The following is a 22733-nucleotide window of genomic DNA, read 5'->3' as shown; positions in this document are numbered from 1 at the left end:
ACAATGACTTCATTTACTCCTTTAACTTACTGTGCAACAAAACCTTGTCCATTGAATCTGGCTGGTATACTTCAGTATGGGTTTGACATCAGGACACATAGTGGTTGTGTCTTAACCATGTTTTGCAAGCACAACTAAGAAAAATATGTCGGACAGTAATGCTTTTTATCCCAAGACAGAACTGAACCACAACTAACTACATCTCTTTTCTGCCATGTTAGGGAGAGAACATTTAAAATGCCATGGTGCTTAAGAGCCTGGCTACATGATCAGCTACCCATATAATGAATCAGCTACCCATATAATGAATGAAGTGGCTGTGCCCGTTCAGATGTCAGGGAGAAGGGTCCTAGGCTCAGAGGTGCACTTAGGTAATTTTGGAGCCTGGACCTAAAAGCCTTTGGAGCCCACTCCCCGCCCCCCCCCCCGCTGGAGGCCTCCCCTCCTGCTGCAAGTTAAGCATCATCCACACACACACACACACCAGACACAGTATTTTTAACACATGGGTATATCTATGCAAATATGCAGCAGGAGAAACATTTCAACATGAGACTCAACGTATTCCCATCCCACATTTTTCTTCCCTACTCCTCCCTCTGTCTCTAAAGCACCTAGCACAGGTCATAATCACACTCGGCCGCCCGGCACAGTGCAAGCCAGCAGTGACCACACCAGCCGGGACAGTCTAAAGAGGATTTTGGGGGCCTCAACAGTCTTCCCTCTAACAGGGATTCCCAGACGTTGTTGACTACAACCCCCAGAATCTCCAGCTGCAATGGCTTTTGCTTGGGGATTATGGGAGTTGTAGTCAACAACATCTGGGAATCCCTGTTGGAGGCCCCCAGAGAGTGTGGAGGCCCTGGACTTCAGCCCCAAAGTCCAGGGGTGAGAGCACCACTGCCTAGGCTGATTGATTGATTGATTAAGTGCCGTCAAGTCGGTGTCGACTCTTAGCGACCACATAAATAGATTCTCTCCAGGATGATCTGTCTTTAACTTGGCCTTTAAGGTCTCTCAGTGGTGCATTCATTGCTGCCATAATCAAGTCCATCCACCTTGCTGCTGGCCATCCTCTTCTTCTCTTTCCTTCAACCATTCCCAGCATTATGGACTTCTCAAGGGAGCTGGGTCTTCGCATAATGTGTGCCTACGCTAGCCTCCATAATATAAGGGGTTTCTGCGTGCAGGGACTTTCTGTGTTGTTTTTTTTAAAGGACAGATTAATCAAAGGGGAGGGACCCTAGCTCTGTGGGAAAGCATCTGCTCTGTATGCAGAAAGTCCCAGGTTCAGTCTCTGGCAGCATCTCCAGGCAGGCCTGGGAAAGACCCTTACCTGAAACCCTGGAGAGCTGCTGCCAATCAGTGCAGACAATTGTGAGCTAGAGGCCCGATTCAGAAAAAAGCAACTTCCTAGGCAACCAAACATGCAAACCCTATTCACGTATGATGTTCAATGCATATACAGTCTGTGTATAGGCATATATACTGTGTACAGTATATACGTGTGCAGTTATTCATATGGTATGTTTGAAGCACAGAAAATAGTTCTTATCAGTACCCTGCAATTGAAGGAACCTGTACCCAGGTTCACTTTTCAAATGAATGCAGGTAAAACATGTACACCTGTACTCATGTACAACATAATTTATTACTTTATTTATTTAGCATACTTATATACCATCAATTATTAGATCTTGTGACGGTTTACAAAGAGATGAAAACAATCCAAATCAAGAACAATGAAAACAATTAATTGACTGCATGATTGACTATACTGAATAGGGCTTCAGTCTCCCTCCCACAGGCGTAAGTGACCCTGTCCAGTAACAATCATTCTAAATGATTGTGCATCTTGAATCTTTGTTTTGCTTAATAGTTTACAAGTGGCTTTGTAGACATGCCCTCTCTCCAAAGGGGCTTGCAGTGTATATTTACAGGCTTGGGAGGCATAAGAATATCTTAGATTTGATGGGCCTTTGATTTTTGTACATGCTGCTGTGAGGAATATATAATAACTAGCTGGGCCGGGCACAGAGCATCTGTGCCTCCGGCCGGCCCACCCACCACCGCTGTTCCCCACCACCACTGTGCCGGCATGCCCGGTTTTCTGGCCGGACAGCCAGCCATTTCCCCCGCCCGCTTCTGCCCCCCCCCCGTGTCCAGCTGACCTGCTCCCTCCCCCCTCCACGTTTTCTGGCTTGCAGACCTGCCGGAAAGCCGACTCACCACCTCCTCCCGCCTCTTCCTCCCGGCAGGTGGCCGGGCCAGGCAAGCCTGCTGCCACCTCCTCCAGCTGACCGGTGGCAAAGCCAGGGCCAGGCTGGCCTGCCATCAACTCCTCCCGCCGCCGCCTCCTCCAGCCAACTAGGGGCCAGGCCAGGGCCAGGCCAGCCCGCTGCCACCTCCTCTGGCCGGCGGGCATCCGGGCCAGGCTGGCCTCCGCTGCCATCATTGTCTCTCGTACCTGTCTCTATCCCCCAGGTAGGTGCTCTCGCGAGAGCTGCCACACATGGGATTAGCGAAAGGTACATTTAGGAGAATTAAATATATAGATTTCAGGTCTACTCCATCCCTTCTCAATTCTTGTCTTTCTCTCCTTTCCCCATGCCTAAATAATACATTTCTAAATCCCAAGAAAGGGCTCATGTCACTCTTGTGGGCTACACAGCACCTATCCCACTATTGGTACAATGCAAACATTACCAAGCACTGCAGTAGATCATCGTTAGTAATTTTATGGAAGCAAAACACAAGATAAGGCAAGACTCGGGCTTTATCCTGTCATGTGTTTCATATTAGAAAAAGCCCAAGACCTCTACAGCAAAGCACACACATTTCCCCTTTATTTTCCATCAGCTATCGTGCAAGTTTGCTTACGTGACGGATCCATACTTTCTATGAATGAAGTCTCTGTGATTCATGTTGTAATGACTTAGAGTCCAGTTTTTTCAGGGCAAAGCATAAAAAGAAAGCAAAAAAAAAAACCCTGACTAATAGAGAGGTACAAATTAAAAACATCAAGGACATTGAGACAGAGTGGGATTTAGGGAGAAGAGATGAAAGTAATAGAAAAGACAAACATACATAGCAGAGGGCAGAGTGCAAGTCCTTTCAAGTCCTCATAAACTGCAGAGCAAAGGGATTTTCGGGTGGACACTTTGACAGTTCATTGATGCTGTTTTTCTTCCACAGATAAAAAATTCAGCAATAAAACAAGTTTGACTCAGTGTTAATTGTAAGTATATATGTGGGAAAGGAGTTGTGCTTCCCTGAACTAAATGCACTTGCTTAAAATATTCTTACTTGTGTTCAGGAATTAATGATGCTAAGATCCATAATGGATGTATAGATTGTGTTCATGCACTCAGGAGTGGTTCAACGCATTTTGCTGCTTGAGGCAAAGGACATTATGACACCGCCCCATCTGTGGGTGCACCTGCTTGTGGTGACAGGGATAGTGCTCGCCACCCCTGTGCCTCTCCTCAGGCCTGCGCCTGAGGCAGCCACCTCACCCTGCCTCATGGAAGGGCTGCCCCTGCACACACCGGCCTATGTATTGAGCAAGAATGCACTGGTGCAGTGATAGAGCAGCCTAACATAACTTTCTAACTAACAGCACTAGTGCAACGGGGAAGCAGCAGTTTTTGGCATCCTCTCCTTCCTCAGGAAGCCCTCTGTGTCAACTAAAAATATGTCTCCGAGGGCTGCACAGGACTTAGGGAAATATTTTTAGGTGACATAAATGGTTTTCTAGGGACCAGGAGGGTATCAAAAATCAGCATTTTCCTGCTGCACCGATGTAGTTATTTGGAATGTTTTGTTAGGTTGCCATCTCACTGCACTAGTGTATCCTTGCCATTGTCAGCCATTGTCCAGCACATGGACACATAGCACCAACTATGTGTGAGAAATAAATGTGTCACCTGCACATACACCATCATGTGTGAGATCCAGGGAAGAGAGCTGGTCTTGTGGAAGCAAGCATAACTTGTCCCCTTAAGCTAAGCAGGGTCCACCCTGGTTGCATATGAAAGGGAGACTAGAAGTGTGAGCACTGCAAGATATTCCCCTTAGGGGATGGAGCCACTCTGGGAAGAGCATTTAGGCTCCAGGTTCCTTCCTTGGCATCTCCAAGATAGGGCTGAGAGAGATTCCTGCCTGCAACCTTGGAGAAGCCACTGCCAGTCTGTGTAGACAATACTGAGTGAGATGGACCTATGGTCTGACTCAGTATATGGCAGCTTCCTATGTTCCTATGTTCCTCTTCAATAAGATTTGTCTTCTGTTTAGCAATGTTGTCATCCACAGTTTATTCCCACTGGGTTTAGTAGAATCAACTTCTGCATAGGAATGTGTCAGGTTTTAATTTGCATACTGCACTGTATTGTCCTACTGTGATGCTACTGTTTGAATATTTGAGGAATTAGTTTAAAAATAGGGAGTTTGCATGATTTTTAATTGCTGATGACCATACTATGCACATTTTGGGTCCAGTTTGTACCTGCCAACTTCTTTTCTTTTCAGCAAAAGAATAATCAGTGAAATAGTGTTTGAAGGCTTCACCTCAGCAATTGTATTAAATATACTTTGCATCTTTTCTCCTCATTTTGAAAATGGGTTTGGAGACCCAGAAGTTTTTAAAACCTCAATGGAGCATTCTCATAAATGAACACAACAAATTTCATCCCAATATCACAGTGCTCAAAGGAGATATAGTACTACCATATGTTTTATATTTGTTCTGGCTCCCTTGAAAACAAGTGTGGGGTCAAATTGAGGTTTTGAACTTGAAATATAGAATGGTGTCGTGAACATGTGTAACATATTTCATTCTGATCTCTCAATATTGACATGCCATGGTCATCACCCTGAATAGCAATCCTGAATTTGAGCCTGTGTAGGTGGGAACAGAATTTGAGCCAGTAGACTTTGACACCAGGCAAGAATCCAAAGGAACCCTAGTCCTGGAGCCCCCAGAAATTGTACCCTCAGAGCACAAGCACCTCAGAAGAGCTGGCTTCTCCCACATCTTTGCATTCCTTGGGATCTACATGCCCGCACTAGCAACAGTCTAGACAGGATCTGACAGAGAGGAGGAAGAGTGCCAGATTCCAGGCCAGACAGCTATCTCTGTAAAGATTCCATTCTTCAGGCAGGGAGGCCTAAGCTCAAAGGTTCTTAAAGAATCAGTCTACCTCTGACTGATGTCAGAGCAACTTGTACCTTGGAGCTATCCATGGTGCTGCAACTCTGCCTCACATAACTTCACCTTTCAGAACTCATAAGGTCTCATCTGCGAGACAGGACAGGATGTTAAGAGTGTTACTATGTTACTAACACACAACACAATGTAATGTTGAACAAGCTAGTTGAATCATATACATCACTTTGCTCATCCAAAGAAATTACCTGCAAAAGTGGCTTCCAGACAACTATTAAATATTCTAGTTCTTTCTGCTTATCCATGAGAGACAGAAATATTTTAAAGGTTGTACAGTATTGTGGATGAAGGCATAGCAATCCTAACATCTAGCCTTAAGAAAGAGCCAAGATAAAGCTCTTACGAATTCCTCAAAATGCATACTTGTTTGTGTATGGCCACATGTTAATATCTCCCCGAGTCCCCACATGTAAAAACTTAGCACATAGGGAGAAGACAAAGCTGAATAGCTATTCCCCAGACTTCAGAGACAATTCTGATATAGCAGGAAGATCTGAAAGAAAAAAGTGGGGTCCTAACATAAAAAGAGGTATTTTCTACTCCCAATATGAAGAAGAAGAAAATATTAGAGATGGCCTTCCCAGCAATGAATGGCAGCATTTTAAAGCCAGAATTGTCAGAAATTTATTTATGTTATTCAATTGATAACCTGCCCCACCCCAAGATTTCTGGATGGGTAACAAAATGTTAATCTCCCCCACACACATACCAACTCCCATTCTTTAGGATCTTGAAAAAGATACACTCATAAAATCTGTTAATGTATTAAAATGCGATCAATTAATTGATTACAAATCAGGCAGTTACTTGCTTAAGAATAAATAAATTAGTTGACAGTCCTACTAAATAAACAAAATGGCAGCAAGGAGCTTTCCTAAAAAGTTGCCTTCCCAAGTAACATTGCAGAGAAGAGTTGTGCACATCAATCGTGTTCCCTAAGTGGACATTTTTTGATGGGAAATGGACACAACCCACAGTGATATTTGCAAATGAACATGCTGGGAAATGTCAGTAAAGCTTGCTGGCTTTGGTATCCAGTCCCTTGGCTGTGGTTTTTAGCTGGCTGGAACCAACAATGTAGCAGAAGGGCCACAAAGAGTCCCTACTACCACTCCAGCCAATAATTTGAACAAAGAAAATGCTACCCTTGCCTGAACTGTGGTACAACAACGTGTTGCAAATATGACATCAATGTTTCTCTCCAGCTCCACCCAACAATAATAAGAAATTATATCAGCAGCCTTCCATGGAAAAAAAAAGCAAGAGCTTTCAAATAATTTGGACAGTACAGTATTTCACTCAACTTGCATTGACTCCACAGATGGTTCTTTACTGCTCTTGGAGTACAGCTGGAGCAATTCAGAACTTGGAAGGTATTGTATGATGTCTGCTGGGAAGAAATAGCGTTGACACCAACAACCAGACTATCTAGGAAGAGGCTGAACTTCCTGTTTGAGATCTCATATAGGTACCAGGATATTGGGAAATATTTCCCCACAGCCCCCCCCCCTTTCTGGGAGTCTCACTCATTAGGAGATCCATTATGATTTCATTAGGAGATCCATTATGTTGGGTTCTGACTGAGCGAGGACCCCTTGGCATTTGCCTAGCAACAGTGTGATATATGTGCTAACCACTGGGAAGTGCATCAAAAGCTTGCTAAAGGTCCATGAAGTATTCTCTCCCCTCCTATTTTATTATTATTATTTATTTATTTATTTATTTATTTATTTATTTATTTATTTATATACTGCCCCAAACTCACGTTTAGTCTAGGCGGTTTACAATAAAGCAACACAAATGTAAACAAAATTAAAACATTAAAATAATTTAAAATCTTAAAACAATGTTAAATTCTATGAGTCTTATTAAAAGCCTGTGTGATGGGAAGTTCTTTGCTTGTTTTACATTGCAAGCCATCCAGAGAACAATTGTTATGGGGTGGCCTACAAATAAAGTTATTATTATTATTGCTATGAATTATGTCATGGTGGTAGTAAGGATAGCTTCAGTAATGGTGGCAAAAGTGGGAAATGGAGAAGCTGTATAGTAAAAAAAAGAGGGTTGTGTCCATGTACACAGTGAGTGTGGGAAGAGAGGTATGCAAGAAAACTGACAAAAGCCCTTGTTTAGGGCCCTTCTAAACCTGGTATGGGGCCTAGATGTCCCCTGCTGAGTAAAGAGGTACCTTTTAAAAGTGCTGATTCTCTTTATTTATTAGGGGGAGAGCAACTGGCTCTATCTATCCCCAGCACAGCATCCCTCCAGTGGATGTTACCAGTGACTATCTTATGTTTCTTTTTTTAAATTGTGAGCCATTCGGGGACAGGGAGCCATTTTATTTATTTATTTATTTATTTATTTATTTATTTATTTATTTATTTATAGACCACTTTGGGAACTTTTGTTGAAAAGCACTATATAAATATTCATCATATTCGTATCTGTATTCATAGATGATGGGGTGCAGTGCACAAATATAGATCTACCCAATCCAAGAGTCCCCAAAAGTTGTTGGACTACAACTCCCCTCGTCTCCAGCCACAATAGCTTTTGGCCACTGTGGCTGGGGATGATGGGAGCTATAGTCCAACAACATCTGGAGACCCAAGATTGAGAACCCCGATCTAATCCAGCTAATATATAGGTCGATCTGATTAAATCTACTGACTCACATACTGCTCAAAGTTGCATGCATGTTCTAATATAACATAGAGTTTTGCAAAAACACTGATGCACATGCACAAAAACTGTGCAAATAGAGTTGCATGACAGAAAGGAGATTATATAGAATGCCCTCACCATTGCATAACTCTTGTTTGCACAGATTTTGTGTTGGCACAATATTTATTTATTTATTTATTTATTTATTTATTTATTTATTTATTTATTGTGCTCTTGTTCAACTGCGTGCATATTGCACTACAACATGCATGGAACTTTACACAGCATATGGCACAGCAGGGAAGTAACTTGCCTACGGAGCAAGAGGTTGCCGGTTCGAATCCCCGCTGGTATGTTTCCCAGGCTATGGGAAACACCTATATCGGGCAGCAGCAATATAGGAAGATGCTGAAAGACATTATCTCATACTGCGCGGGAGATGGCAATGGTAAACTCCTCCTGTATTCTACCAAAGACAACCACAGGGCTCTGTGGTCGCCAAGATTTGACACCGACTCAACGGCACTACTTTACTTTACTTTACTTTACTTTAGCCATATTGTCACAGTTAACCAAGCATTGCCCACTTGGCAATTGGCTGGAATTAAGCAGGTGGCTGAAAGGAGCAGAACTCTGATAGTGGCATACTCTCTGTGGAATTGTCCTGCCATAGGAAGCTCACCAGACCAAATTGCTTGAAACTTTTCATAGGCTGATGAAGACTTTTTTTTTAAAAAAAAAATTGTCACAGGTATTGGCAGGATAAAATGGTTGAAAAGGAAGCTGTGGGAAAGGATAATTTATTCTGTTTAGTTCGTACTTGTGTTTTAATACTGGTAAGCCACCTTAATTACCTGACTGAAGAAAAGATGGGGAGTACATTTTTAATCTTTATTTTTGGATTTCCCCCCAGCATTTTACAAACACAGTTGGAATATTTTTTTAAAAGGTGAGTGACATATATACACCCAGGAGAATAATAGACATCATAACAATCCACAGATTCAGCAGGTAACCATAACTATCATTTCAAAATTAAATTAAATGGGTTTGTAGGAGCAACACAAATCATTTGTGGCCACCTAAATATCTCAACAGTTTGGAATTCTAACAATATGGATGTGTTAGACTACAATTAAGATATATTTACAATCCTAAACCTGCATTGTTGGATACATAATGTCTTCATCTTGTTTACATATGAACAGAAAGGAAACCCTCCCTCATAAGAAGTATTTGAAATTTTAGGATTCATCAGAGTGTTCCTAATGGAAATTCTATCCATTATTAAAACTTCCCTCAAAATTTTATCAAACCAGTTCTTCATTTCTAAATAAATAAACCAAAGGAATAATTTGGAAAATACTACTAAATTGGATCGGGAGGAAACTGTGAGTGAGAACTATATAATGCTTTGCTTTTCAAGGAAAGCCCCTTTTTACAGTGAGGGAAAGCAAAATTCAGTGCAGTTGTGGAAGTAGAAGCAGATGTGTTCGCAAAAGGAAGGTGATGTAATCAGCAGATGAAACTTGGCTGCCTCCAAAATAGCAGAAGTGTATAACTGTCTGAGCTGGGAGAGAAAGCTTCATAAAGAGGGGGAAAGAAAGAGGGTGGGGCAGGCATTTGGTTGAGGAAGATCACAGTGTTTATGGCCAGAATGGAACATGGGGTTTCTGAGTGTTTCAATCACATTGCACAGTGATGTGAAGAGGAATAAAAAAGATGGGTCATAAAGTCAAGGGAAGCCTCTCTGAAAACACTCAGGACCGATACGCACATGACCACCCTGCACGTGGCAAGTATGGTGGCCAGTTGGAAGTTATTTTACTCACCTGACCAATAAAATCATTTTCTGACAGGAAGTAACCAGTATGGGGGTCTGAAAAGCCAGTAAACCATGAAACTGCCAGTGGGGGCCAGTCTTTGGGTGCTGGGCCTTTGGAAGTGGGATTGAGGTCTGGAGTAAGATTCTTGCCCAGACATTGTAAGGATTACACTGGTTGGCTGGGCTGGAGGCTTAAATGTGTCTTGGTTTGTCTGGAGATGGGGATTCGGGGGGTGAATTCAATGATGGGGGGGCACCTATTTAAGTCATGGTGATTCTCTTTATTTAGATAACGTGGTGATTCTCTCTTATTTAGCAAGGGGAGAGTAACTGGCCCTATCCACCCCCAGCACAGTACTTCCAGTTACTGTTGCTGGTGTCTATCTTATGTTTCTTTTTAGAATGTGGGCCCTTTGGGGACAGGGAGCCATCTTATTTATTATTTATCTATGTAAACCACTTTGGAAACTTTTGTTGAAAAGCGGTATATAAATATTTGTGGTGGTGGTGGTGGTGAATAGAAGATTTGGCAATGGCAGTTCAGCAAATAGCTTCAGGGGAGGGAAAAGCAGGAACTTAATAGCTTTCCCCTTCCAGCTGTTCTGCCAACTCTTTGACCTAGGGGGGTGGGCTGTGCCAACTACCCACCAAATCTCATCTTGCTCCTCTGAAATGCCAGGTCAGTTCAAAACAAAGTGGAAATTATCCATGATTTAATTGTGGAAGAGCTAGCTGATGTGATATGATTGACAGAGACCTGGCTGGTGGAGGCAAGTGGCCCAGTTTGATCCCAGCTTCTCCCAGTTGGGTATTCTGTTATTGAGCAGGTGAGGGGACTTGGATGGGGAGGTGGTGTGGCTGTGGTCTATAGAAATAATACCTCCCTTCCTAGGATTCCAGTTACAGAGTCTGGCCATATCGTGTGTGTACTTAAATCTAGGGACCACAGATAGATTGGGACTTCTGTTGGTGTACCATTCATCCCGTGGCCTTACAGACTCCTTTAACTGCACTGACTGACCTGTTCGTGGAGCTGGTGTTGGGGTCTCCCAGATTTATGATGGTGAGTGACTTCAATGTTCACTTTGGGACCAGTTTATTAGGAGCAGCTCAGGAGTTCAGAGCAGCCATGACAACTATGGGCCTATCCCAAGCGGCTTCAGGACCTACTCCAGTCACACACTTGATTTGGTCTTTTGCTCTGATCAGGGCGGTATTCCATGGGTGGGGATTCCTGTGATTTCCCCATTATCATGGATGGACCACCATCTGGTTAAGGTTTGGCTTGCAGCCACAACTTGCCTCTGCAGGGGTTAAGGGCCTATTCAGATAATCTGCCTGAGAAGATTATTGGATCCAAACAGATTCCAAGATGCCTTGGAAAGGTTTTTAGTTGACTCATCCAGCTATTCTGTTGATGCCCTGGTTGAGACTTAGAATAGGGAACTCACCAGGGCAGTAGACACAATCACACCTAAGTGTCCTCTTCAACCCACTTCAGAACTAGTTCCATGGTATACAGAAGAACTGCAGGAACTGAAGCAGCAAGGTAGAAGACTTGAATGTGACAGGTTACAACATAGAGCACATTTGAAGATCTATGCTCCGGCAATATGGACAGCAATGAAACAGTTCTTTTCTGCTCATATTGAATCTGCAAGTTTGCATCTGGCGGAGTTGTCTCCCTGAATTCCAACTTGGATCCTTCAGTGACCCACTGTGATGCTCTAAATGAGTTTTTTAGAGATAAAATCTCTTGCATTTGAGCGGATCTGGATTCCTGTATGGTGGCAGAGTCTAGTGGTGATGTCAGAGTCTAGTGGTGATATGTCCAGAAACTCCTCTTGCATGTTAGATTGGATCAGTTTCAATTTGTGACTCCTGAGGATGTAGACAAGTTGCTTGGAGTGGTGCTCCTGTTCTCTTGAACCTTGCCCAACATGGATGATACCATCTGGTGGGAAGGCTATTAGAGATAGCCTTGTTAACATCATAAATGTTAACAATGGAGGGCAGGATGCCCTCAATTATAAGACCACTTTTGAAGAATCCTCCATGGAACACTGAAGTTGATGTCTGTACGTCGAAACATCTGTTCTTTATTTGTAGTTTTTAATTTTCTTTTAATCTATGCCATAAAAAGGTCTGGAGAGAAGAATTAACTGTAAGTTGGTTTTTATTGTTCTGCTGTTATAAATTGTTTTAACATTTTAATAACTGTTTTAATTTGGTTTTAATTCTAGTTTTATTCTTTGCTTTGCAAACCACCATGAGACTTCATCATTATTAATTCTCGTAGATGTGCCTGTCCTGGATGTGTGGGGATTGGCTGGGCAGTGGAGGCGCCAGATTGGCTGGGTGGCGGAGGCTCGCATGTGGCAGGAGGCTGTGGAACAGCTGCCACACTCCGGCCGGCGGGGAGAGCAAGCTGGGGCTGAAGTCTCGGGGGGAGAGCAAGCTGGGGCTGAAGATGGCGGGGGGGGGGAGAGCAAGCTAGGGCAGTTATGGTGGCTGGGATGAACGGGCAAGCAGCAGGTGAGTAGGTTGGTTGGCCAGGTGAGTGGATGGCAGGGACACAAATGGACAGGCAAGTGAAGTCTTCGGAGAAGAGGCCAACGGCTGAGTGCACTACCGCACAGATGCTCTGTTCAGGGTTAGCTAGTTGGTATATAATATATGCAAACAAACAAACTGACAAAAAGAATTAACCCCAAGATGCTGAGGTCATTCACACAATCAAAAACTTTTTTCTACTCAGCTTTGGGAGCTGTGTTTGCTTCCAATTTTCGGTTGTGTGGAAACAAGACAGGAAAACCTGGCTAGCTTTTCCTCCTACCTTGCTTCCACACAGTCACTTCTGCCCAGGTTTTCCTCTTATCTTGCTTCCACACAACCAAAAATTGGGAGCACACACAGCTCCCAAACCTGGGTAGAACACAGTTTTTGAATGTGTGAATGACCTCAGTATCTATTTATTTAACCTTTCCATACTCCACTCCCCATTCATCGATACTCTTAACCTCACTACGGGGCATGTTTATACTGTAGCCCATTCTTGCTCAGCATCATATAATGCAGAGATGACCAGCCTGAGGCTCTGCAGCTGTGGTTGGACTACAACTCCCATCATCCTCAATGTCAAACAATGTGGCTGGGGGTCAGGGCCAGTCCTAGGTCAAATGGCATCCCAGGCAGAAATCTGTAGATGGGAGACAGAACAATGATATTCATGGCTGAACAAGGATTTGAGCCCAGGTCTCCCCAGCTATCTACACCAGACTGGCTCTTATACAGGACTTGCTTTGATAAGCAGCACAGGACCTTCTGCCTGTAGCACTCCAGTTTCTCCAGCTCCCAGCTACAGACCCCAGAGCACGGGGTGGCCCTTTCATGAGGCAAGGTGAAGCAGTTGCCACAGGCAACAGATTACTGGGGTGCCAGCAGAGACAAGATGCCACCCACTGTCACCATCAGAGCAGTTCTTTGGGGTTGAGCTAATCCTTGCAAGATTGCCCTCTTCTCCTCACAAACACAAGACGAAGATGCTGGCAACTTCACTCCCCCCTGCACTCCATGCAACTTTCGAAGCTTGCAAGGGTCCATTTTGAAAGGGTCAACCTGCTAGGGTCATGCTTTTAAAGGAGGTTTTTGGTACCTGACTTCAGGCATCACAGCTGGGATTGCTGGGAGTTGTAGTTAACATCTGGGACAGGGAACACTGTTGCAAGGTAGCATCCTGAAAGATAAAGCAGTCTCTTTGGGAGGCAAATTCCAAAGGAGGAGTCATTTCCCAATTTCCAGCCTTCATTCTTGTGAGACATTTTGGAAAAATAAACAGAGCAGTGGTGTCATCTTGACTTTCTGTGTCAGGTGCAAAAAAGTCTAGGGCAAGCTTTGACCATGATGGATATGACTGGTGATAATTCATTGCATTTTTTCCCCTTCCACCAAATACCCTGAGAAATATATAGTGGAAACAAATTATATCAACAAATGTAGGAACATTACTTCCTCAGCTAGCAATATTTATCCATTCAAGATGTCCTCAAATTGCTCCCTGGGTGAAATTCAGTCAACAGAAGACAGGAATGCTTTGCTTTCCTGCCTCATAAGGAGGCTGAGAGTTAAATTAATTAAGCATTTCTGTTTCCAGCTCTCAGTTGTAAAGCAACATACAAAGTTGTAAAGGATGATGGAACTTAGTAAACTATCATGAATTCTCATGCGCAAGTTTATAGCTCAGCAATCACATTCTAAATCCTCCTTCTATCCTGTTTATGCTGGCACTTGATTGCTTTCATTCTCTTAGCTTTTGTTATAATTACAGGGTTTTCCGTGTGTGTGTGTGTGTGTGTGTGTGTGTGTGTATGCAGGCATGTGCTTGTGTAAATACATATAACAGAAAAGATGCCTCTTTCAAAGAAACTACAGTCCCAGTTTTTATTCTGTATGGGAATTATGATGCAAGGATATGCAATATTTCACTAAGGACCAAGCAGGGATCCTTAGTGAAGATTCACAGGGGTGGGTCTTCCATGAGATGAGATGAGATGAGATGAGATGAGATGAGATGAGATGAGATGAGGATGACTGAATCACTTGAAGCGGCAAATTATTGGGGTGCCAATAGGGCAACAAAATGCCCCCCCCCCCGACTAACTCTGCCACACCACAGACCCAGACATCTGATCAGCTCTGTACTGAACAGTGGCACATGCACCAGTCAGAAAGAACTGCTTCTCTCCTCCTGGCCTCCTCTTGCTGCCTCTTGCCTTGCTTCTGGGTTGATAATAAGAAATGGGAGCAAGCTGGAAAGGAAATGAGGGAAGGCGTAGAATACTGTAGACACTAGACACTCTATAGAGTGTCTAGAACAGAATTCTGTGGGAAGAACATTTGAGTTTATGCCCTTCCCTCATTTCCTCTTCTGTTTCCTCCCCTTGGCCTGCTCATTATCAGGCAAGCAGCAAAGGAAGAGGTGGAGGAGGAGGAGGGAGAAAGCTGCAGTGGTGGATGCACACACTAAATCAAGTGGCAGTGGCAAACCATCGCCACTGTTCTTTGGGAAAAGAAAGGGGGTATGGCATTTGGTGTAAAGAAGCCTTGCATTTCCACTGAAACTAGACATTACTTTTAACTTGTTAGTTGGCCCTGTATATTTGTTTTTATTAAGAGCATCTGCGGTGGGGCAGGGGAGAATATGGATTCATTCTCCCACGGCTGTGATTTGTGCAAAACAAAATACCAGACCCAAACACACAGTCTGATGTTATGTCCTTCAGGTTTAGTCCTAGGTTCTGCATAGAAAGAACCTAGAAAAGTTCATAGAACGAAGTCTGAAAGCCCCAGAACTTCCAGAGAAGGAAGTTTGGGGTGGTCTACAAATTTGATAAAAAAAATATTTATGACTCCAACGTACTCCTTTTGGTATCAAACACCAGCCTCAGTGTTAAGAACATAAGAACAGCCCTGCTGGATCAGGCCCAAGGCCCATCTAGTCCAGCATCCCGTTTCACACAGTGGCCCACCAGATGCTTCTGGAAGCCACAGACAGGAGTTGAGGGCATGCCCTCTCTCCTGCTGTTATTCCCCTGCAACTGGTACCCAGAGGCACCCCGCCCCCGAGGCTGGAGGTTGCCTACAGCCCTCCGACTAGTAGCCGTCAATAGACCTCTCCTCCATGAAGTTATCCAAACCCCTCTTAAAGCCATCCAGGTTGTTGGCTGTCACCACATCTCATGGCAGAGAATTCCACAAGTTGATTATGCGTTATGTGAAAAAGTACTTCCGTTTGTTGGTCCTAGATTTCCCGGCAATCAATTTCATGGGATGACCCCTGGTTCTAGTGTTATGGGAGAGGGAGAAGAATTTCCCTCTATCCACTTTCTCCACACCATGCATGATTTAATAGACCTCTATAATGTCTCCCCGCAGTCATCTTTTTTCTAAACTAAATAGCCCCAGGTGTTGTAGACTAGCCTCATAAGAAAGGTGTTCTAGGCCCTTGATCATCTTGGTTGCCCTCTTCTGCACCTTTTCCAGTTCAACAATGTCCTTTTTTAGATGTGGTGACCAGAATTGTACGCAGTACTCCAGGTGTGGCCGCACAATAGTTTTGTATAAGGGCATTATAATATTAGCAGTTTTATTTTCAATCCCCTTCCTAATGATCCCTAGCATGGAATAGGCCTTTTTTACAGCTGCCGCACATTGAGTTGACACTTTCAACGAGCTGTCCACCATGACCCCAAGATCCCTCTCCTGGTCAGTCACCGACAACTCAGATCCCATCAGCATATACTTGAACTTGGGGTTTTTCATCCCAATGTGCATCACTTTACACTTGCCAACATTGAATCGCATATGCCACTTTGTCGACCACTCACCCAGTTTGGAGAGATCCTTTTGGAGCTCTTCACAATTAGTTATGGATTTCACCACCTGAAAGAGTTTGGTATCATATGCAAATCTGGCCACCTCGCTGCTTACCCCTGCTTCTAGATCATTTATGAATAAATTAAAAAGCACTGGTCCCATACAGATCCCTGGGGGACCCCACTTCTTACTTCCCTCCATTGCAAAAACTCTCCATTTATACCTACCCTCTGTTTCCTGTCTTTCAACCAGTTAGCAATCCACACATGTACTTGTCCCCTTATCCCAAGACTGCTAAGTTTCCTCAGGAGTCGTTGATGAGGAACTTTGTCAAAAGCTTTTTGAAAGTCCAGGTATACTATGTTAACTGGATCACCTTGATCCACACACTTGCTGACACTCTCAAAGAACTCCAAAAGGTTGATGAGGCAAGATTTACCTTTGCGGAACCCATGCTGGTTCACTCCCAGCAGGGCCTGTTCTTCTATGTGCTTTACAATTTTATCCTTGAGGATGCTTTCTATCAATTTGCCTGGAACGGATGTTAAGCTAACCTGCCTGTAATTTCTCGGATCGCCCATGGATCCCTTCTTGAAAATCGGTGTTACATTTGCTACTTTCCAGTCCTTGGTACAGAACCTGATTGCAGGGATAAGTTATATATTTTAGCAAGGAGGTCAACAATTTCACATTTGAGTTCTTTGAGGACTCATGGATGGATGCCATCTGCCCCTGGTGATTTGTTCGTTTTCAGTTTTTCCAGACAGTTTAGAACATCATCTCTCGTCACTTCTATCTGACTCAGTTCTTTAGCTGCCATCCTTGAAAAGCTTGGTTCAGGAACAGGTATATGCCCAGTATCCTCTGCCGTGAAGACGGACGCAAAGAATTCATTTAGCTTCTCTGCAGCCTCCATATCCTCCTTAATAGTCCCTTTCACTCCCTCGTTGTCTAATGGTCCAACTGCCTCCCTGGCAGGTTTCCTGCTTCTGATGTATTTAAAGAAGTTTTTGTAATTCCCCTTGATGCTTTTGGCTAAATGTTCCCCATACTCTCTTTTCGCCTCCCTTATTGTTGCCTTGCATTTCTTTTGCCAGAGTTTGTGTTCCTTTCTGTTCTCTTCGTTTGGACAGGCCTTCCAATTTCAGAAGGAAGTCGTCTTCTCTTTTATGGCTTCCTTGACAGTACCCGTTAGCCATGCTGGCATCTTCCTGGACTTAGTGTTACCTTTCCTCCTTTTGGGTATACAATCTAACTGGGCTTCCAGTACTGTGGTTTTGAGTAAACTCCATGCACTCTGGAGTGAAGTGACTCTCCTGATTTTCCCTTTCAGCTTCCTTTTCACCATTCTCCTCATTTTAGAGAAGTTTCCTCTTCTGAAATTCAAAATGTCTGTGTTAGACTTCCTTGGTGATTCTCTCCCCATATGTATGCTGAATTTGATGGCACTATGGTCACTATTCCCTAAAGGGTTGATGACACTGACATCCCGCACCAGATCCTGGGTGCCACTCAGAATTAAGTCCAAGGTTGCCTTCTCTCTGGTCAGTTCCAAGACCAACTGTTCTAGGGCACAGTCATTTAGCGTATTCAGAAATTTGACCTCTGTGTCATGACCTGACTGTGAATTTCCCCAGTCTATGTGTGGGTAGTTGAAATCACCCATGATTACAGCCCTGCCTCTCCTTGACGCCTCCCTGATTTCCTGCTGCAACTCCCAGTCACTGTCAGCGTTTTGATCAGGAGGGCGATAACACGTCCCCAGTAGCACGTTCCTATTCAGGCCTTGTATTGTCGCCCACAGGGTTTCTGTGGAGGACTCCAGTCCACCTAGCTTTTCTAGCTTGTTAGGTTCTATGCCTTCATTAACATACAGTGCTACTCCACCTCCAAGGCATCCCCCCTTTGCCTTTCTATAAAGTTTATATCCAGGGTTGTTCCTCCATCTTCTGTGGATCACCTGCTTATAATGGTCACAGCTGGTGATGCACAGGTGATCCACAGACGATAGAGGAATAACCCTGAGGCTGGTGTTTGACGCCAAAACATTTGCTTGTTTTTAACATGCTTTTAACAACATTTTTAATGACATTTTTACAAGGTATCTGTTTTTACATAATAAATGTAAATATGGGTATTGCATCGCCAGCTTATCAATTTACAATATTAATGCTAACTCTAAGACACAGGTGTCTATTTTACAAAGAGATTAATAACTTCTTTGTTAGTAATGGGGATATCCAGGGTGGTGCCAAATGCTAAGTTCACAAGAGGGATGAGGGGAAGAGCCATGGGGTCCAGCAGTGGCTGAGGGAATGCTCCAAAGTGTTCCAGAAATAAATAAACAAACATGTCCCCCACCGAACGACAAAACTGCCCGGGACACTGAGGGCTGCTGCACATGCGTGCTTCCCTCTGGCTACTACAGACCCTTGCTAGCAGTAGAGAACAGCATCTAGGCACAAGACCTTAGCTGGCTTATGCTAAGGGGAGGAGGAACGCACCTCAGGGGAGTTTTGAGCACAATTTGACCTCTCAGAATACACACCCTGAGGCTTGTCTTTGGGGGCAAAGGTCAGGGGAGAGGAAGCCACACTGCTGCCCCTCTGTTTAAACTGGGGCCGTCCTGGCTCTTCTGGATGAGTAGCTAAAGTTTGGATTTGGAGCTGTTCCCATGGAGATGGGAAGCACAAGTGGGGGGTGGGGGTGGAGAGGGAGGATAAAAGGAGAAAAGGTCTTTGATGTGCTCTTCTCCTCCTCTGCAAAAATTGTTTTGCACATCCAAACTTATATTTTTTTAATTGACCTCTCACATGGGAGCAGTAATATGTATCATTCTGAGTTTTTTAATGCACTCCATCTGCTTCCTAACACTCTACCAGTCTTTAAAGTGTGATCCTTCAAAGGTCTGCTTGGAAATCTAATAAGTGAACATGTTCAGGAAGAAGGTGTTATGCCCTGAAACTGGCCACATGATGAAGTGAGAGTTTGCCTGCTTCTCCGCTTGCCTAGCTCAGAGTGGAACTACACATTTCGAGGAAAACATGGGGTTCCCAATCCTATATTTTTCTTATAAGACAAACACAGGTTGGAGGGCATTTATGGGGAGAATTGACAGGCGGAAGATGGAGGGGAGGGATTAACCTTTCCCTCACTTGCACATTCTCCAGGCAACTGAATTTCATGAAATGTCTGCAAATTAAGAGACTGAATATAGATCCCCGAGCTCTTCCATGTTCCAGAGGGACCAGGAGGACACACTGGCCAGGTTCAGATGAAATACGAAACCAGAGGTCCCTTCACCTCGGGTTTCGCTAACTAAACGTCTGAACCTGGGGAACTATAATTAAAGGAAAAAATGGACCCACGGTTTCCCTCCCCAAACTCCATTTGTCACCTTCGGTTATTATCTTTAGGTTTCATGTCCCAACCTCTGGTTTGCCTGTGGCAGTGCTACATTCGGATGTGGCACCATTGTTAGCCTTTTCCCAAGCCAGAGCTGCGGGGAAGAAGCTCCTCCCTCACTCCAGATGCTATTGGCTGTGCAGGCTGTCCTTCAGGAAAGAAGGAAGCCCACACAGCCAGCATCCCCACTTCTCCGCAGTCTCACTGACTGCAGAGGGGCCCCTCTCCCCAACATCTGGATGGGAGAGCGGGTGGGGGGGCAGTGGTGCAGAATTGCGTGTCCATTGGACCCGTGGTTACATATTACGTTGGTACTGGGCCACCCCCTCTGAGTATTTAGCAGCCAGCCATTCCACTACTAGAGGATGCTGCAGATTGGTAATGTTCATTAATTTCACTTGTGATTATTAATGTAAGGGTAAACACGACTTTTTGTCTTTTTAAGTAGGTTGCAGAGGGGGTTTTCTTTAGCAAAAATGTAATTAATACATTTATGCAAGGAATAAAATAAATAAATGTCAATATATAACCAAATTCTCCTCCTCCTCCTGTGACACGACCCACAGCAATCTGGGAACAGAACACTGCATGTCAATGTTGAGGAGCCAGAAACGATACAGAAAGCAGCCCTGGTGCTGGTAAGAATGAATGGCGGAAACTGCAGAAGTGCTGCTTATACTACTGCCGTCTGGGTCCATGGCAGCTGCTCCGACACATTCTGTCTCCAGAATGCTACGGATCATGTCAGCCACTATTAATATAGTATCATTTTTTAACAATAAAGTTCTCAAAGTGGTTTACATCAAAAAGGAAGCAACAAGAAGATGATTCCCTAACACTGAAATGACTCACAATGAAAAGGCAAGGTGGGGGAGAGACAAAGGAGGCAGCAGCATGTCCACGAGGATGCAAGTACAGCATCCCCAGGTTCCATAATGTCTGAGCAAGGCTACAGACATAGACATACAAGTTGTTGGAGAGGAGAGCTGGTTTTGTGGTAGCAAGCATGACTTGTCCCCATAGCTAAGCAGGGTCTGCCCTGGTTGCATATGAATGGGAGACTTGATGTGTGAGCACTGCAAGATATTCCCCTCAGGGGATGAAGCTACTCTGGGAAGAGCATCTAGGTCCCAAGTTCCCTCCCTGGCTTCTCCAAGATAGGGCTGAGAGAGAGCCCTGCCTGCAACCTTGGAGAAGCCGCTGCCAGTCTGTGAAGACAATACTGAGCTAGATAGACCAATGGTCTGACTCAGTAAATGGCAGTTTCCTATGTTCCTAAGAAGAGTCTTATGCCGCTGTGAACATGTTTGGAGCTTTCTTTTTATACTGTGAGGCTGTTCTCACGAGCAACCAAGCCCAAGCTAAGGCAGTCAAGCACAGGCTTAGCTGCCTGTCAGAACCACCAGGATCCATGTGGATCCCAGCAGCAAACCCGCTTATGTAGCCCGCCGGTTAGCCAAGGTTAAGGACACCAGTACCAGCTGCTCTCAGCCAGTGGTGGCACAAGAGTGGGCTCCTGACCATCACCGGGGGGGATCCCCACAATGCATCACACATTTGCACAGTGCATTGTGGGATCTCCGGAGGCCGGGACGCATTGTCCTGGCTTCCGGAGCTCAGCACTGCAGGCACATTGCTCATCTGGGAATGCAGTTCGTGCTCTCAGTAGAAGAACTCAGTCATCTGGGGGGAAGGTGAATTAAAAGCAGCCTTCCCCTTGCCCACCCGCCCTGCCCACTCTTGGTAATCATGAGAATCACTCCTTTAATTCATTTCATCAGGTGCACATTGCACTTTTTGGTATAAGGACCAAATGATACATGAAATTTACTCCCAAATCATTGAGGGTGTGTGTGTGTGCAGAGGGAAAATACTAATCTGATGATACAACTTCAGCTGAGAGTAGGGCCCTGTCTGTCTGTCTTATTTTTATAGATCAAGAGACTGCTCTGGATCACTTTTTAATCTATCTATCTATCTATCTATCTATCTATCTATCTATCTATCTATCTATCTATCCATCCATCCATCCATCCATCTCTCTCTCTCTCTCTCTCTCTCTCTCTCTCTCTCTCTCTCTCTCTCTCTCCCTCTCTCTCTCTCTCTCTCTCTCTCACACCCCTTTATTTCATTTCTACACAACAAAAGGGAACAGGACCATAGATACCAATTAATTAGCTGTTTGTAGAGTTAAGGCAGGGGTTCCCAAGTAGTAGTACTCCAGATATTGCTGAACTACAACTCCCATCATCCCCAGCCATAATAAATTGGAGCTGAGGTTGATGGGAGTTGTAGTCTAGCAACTTCTGGTGTGCCACTGCTTGGGAACCCCTGAGTTAAGGCATAGAAACCACACCATGCCATTGCTGAGTGGACAGTTGTGATTCTTTTTGCATTCTTTGATCTGTTATTACTTACGTAAAGCAGCACGCTCCAGTGTCCACTGAAGGCACATCTGCTGTTTAATTTGGCCTTCACTGATGGAACCTTTTGGCCAGATCACATGCATACATATGCCTGTAATATAGGAGATAAAGGAGCCGGTGTTTTCTGAGATAGGAAATTTAGCAGGAGAGACACATCATGGGAATAAGCTCAGCTGGAGCAATAAAACCTGAGCGAAACTGTTGTCCTTGATGTTTGTGTTTAACACTTCGAGTAATCTTGGAAACGATGGACTTTCCCAGTATTAAGAGCAGATTTGGCTGCATCAGCAGACTTAACGGTTTGTGAATTTCTCCCAAGTGTTAACAGTTCTAACAGCCACAACCCAATAGCAGGTCCTTGATCAGTCAAATGATGCCCCATTGCACATTTTCACTAGTGTGTGGTGCATCCATCACAGGCTGTGTACTCTCCCTCGTTCAATACACAAAGGCCAGAAAGCCTTGTTGCAGGGAACAGGGAGCAGTTTGCCCCCATTTTAAAAAAACAAGCTAGATGCACTCCAGTGCAGGAGAGGGGTCTGCACTGCACAGACTCCACAGTGGCAGGGAGGGATCTTTGGGGATGGAGGCCATAGCTCAGTAGCAGAGCATTTGCTTTGCATGCAGAAGGTCCCAGATTCAAGCTGTGGCATCTCCAGGGCGCTTTCCAGATCACATGCTACCACAGCAGTATTTTACTTCACCTTGGCAGGATCGTATTGAAACTGTAACTAAAGGGTTTTGCACAAAGCCACCAGCAGGGGGAGCAGTCTTTTCCAGTTTGCGCAAACCTCCTTCAATGGGAAAATGCCAC

General features: G+C 44.4%; 1 long non-coding RNA gene across 1 annotated transcript; it reads right to left on the bottom strand.

Annotated features, from left to right (window-relative positions):
* Positions 1-12526: 12526 nt before the first annotated feature.
* LOC128322018 (uncharacterized) lies at positions 12527-21991 on the bottom strand. The gene is made up of 3 exons (XR_008305475.1): positions 21912-21991; positions 13369-13449; positions 12527-12912 (listed from the first exon to the last, which is right to left on the bottom strand). It is a non-coding gene; the product is annotated as an uncharacterized LOC128322018 (long non-coding RNA).
* Positions 21992-22733: the final 742 nt, after the last annotated feature.

Source organism: Hemicordylus capensis, chromosome 4, assembly GCF_027244095.1.
Source record: "Hemicordylus capensis ecotype Gifberg chromosome 4, rHemCap1.1.pri, whole genome shotgun sequence".
Classification (NCBI taxonomy): domain Eukaryota; kingdom Metazoa; phylum Chordata; class Lepidosauria; order Squamata; family Cordylidae; genus Hemicordylus; species Hemicordylus capensis.
Note: the sequence above shows the minus strand (reverse complement) of the source record. Positions and strands in the feature narration are given on the sequence as shown.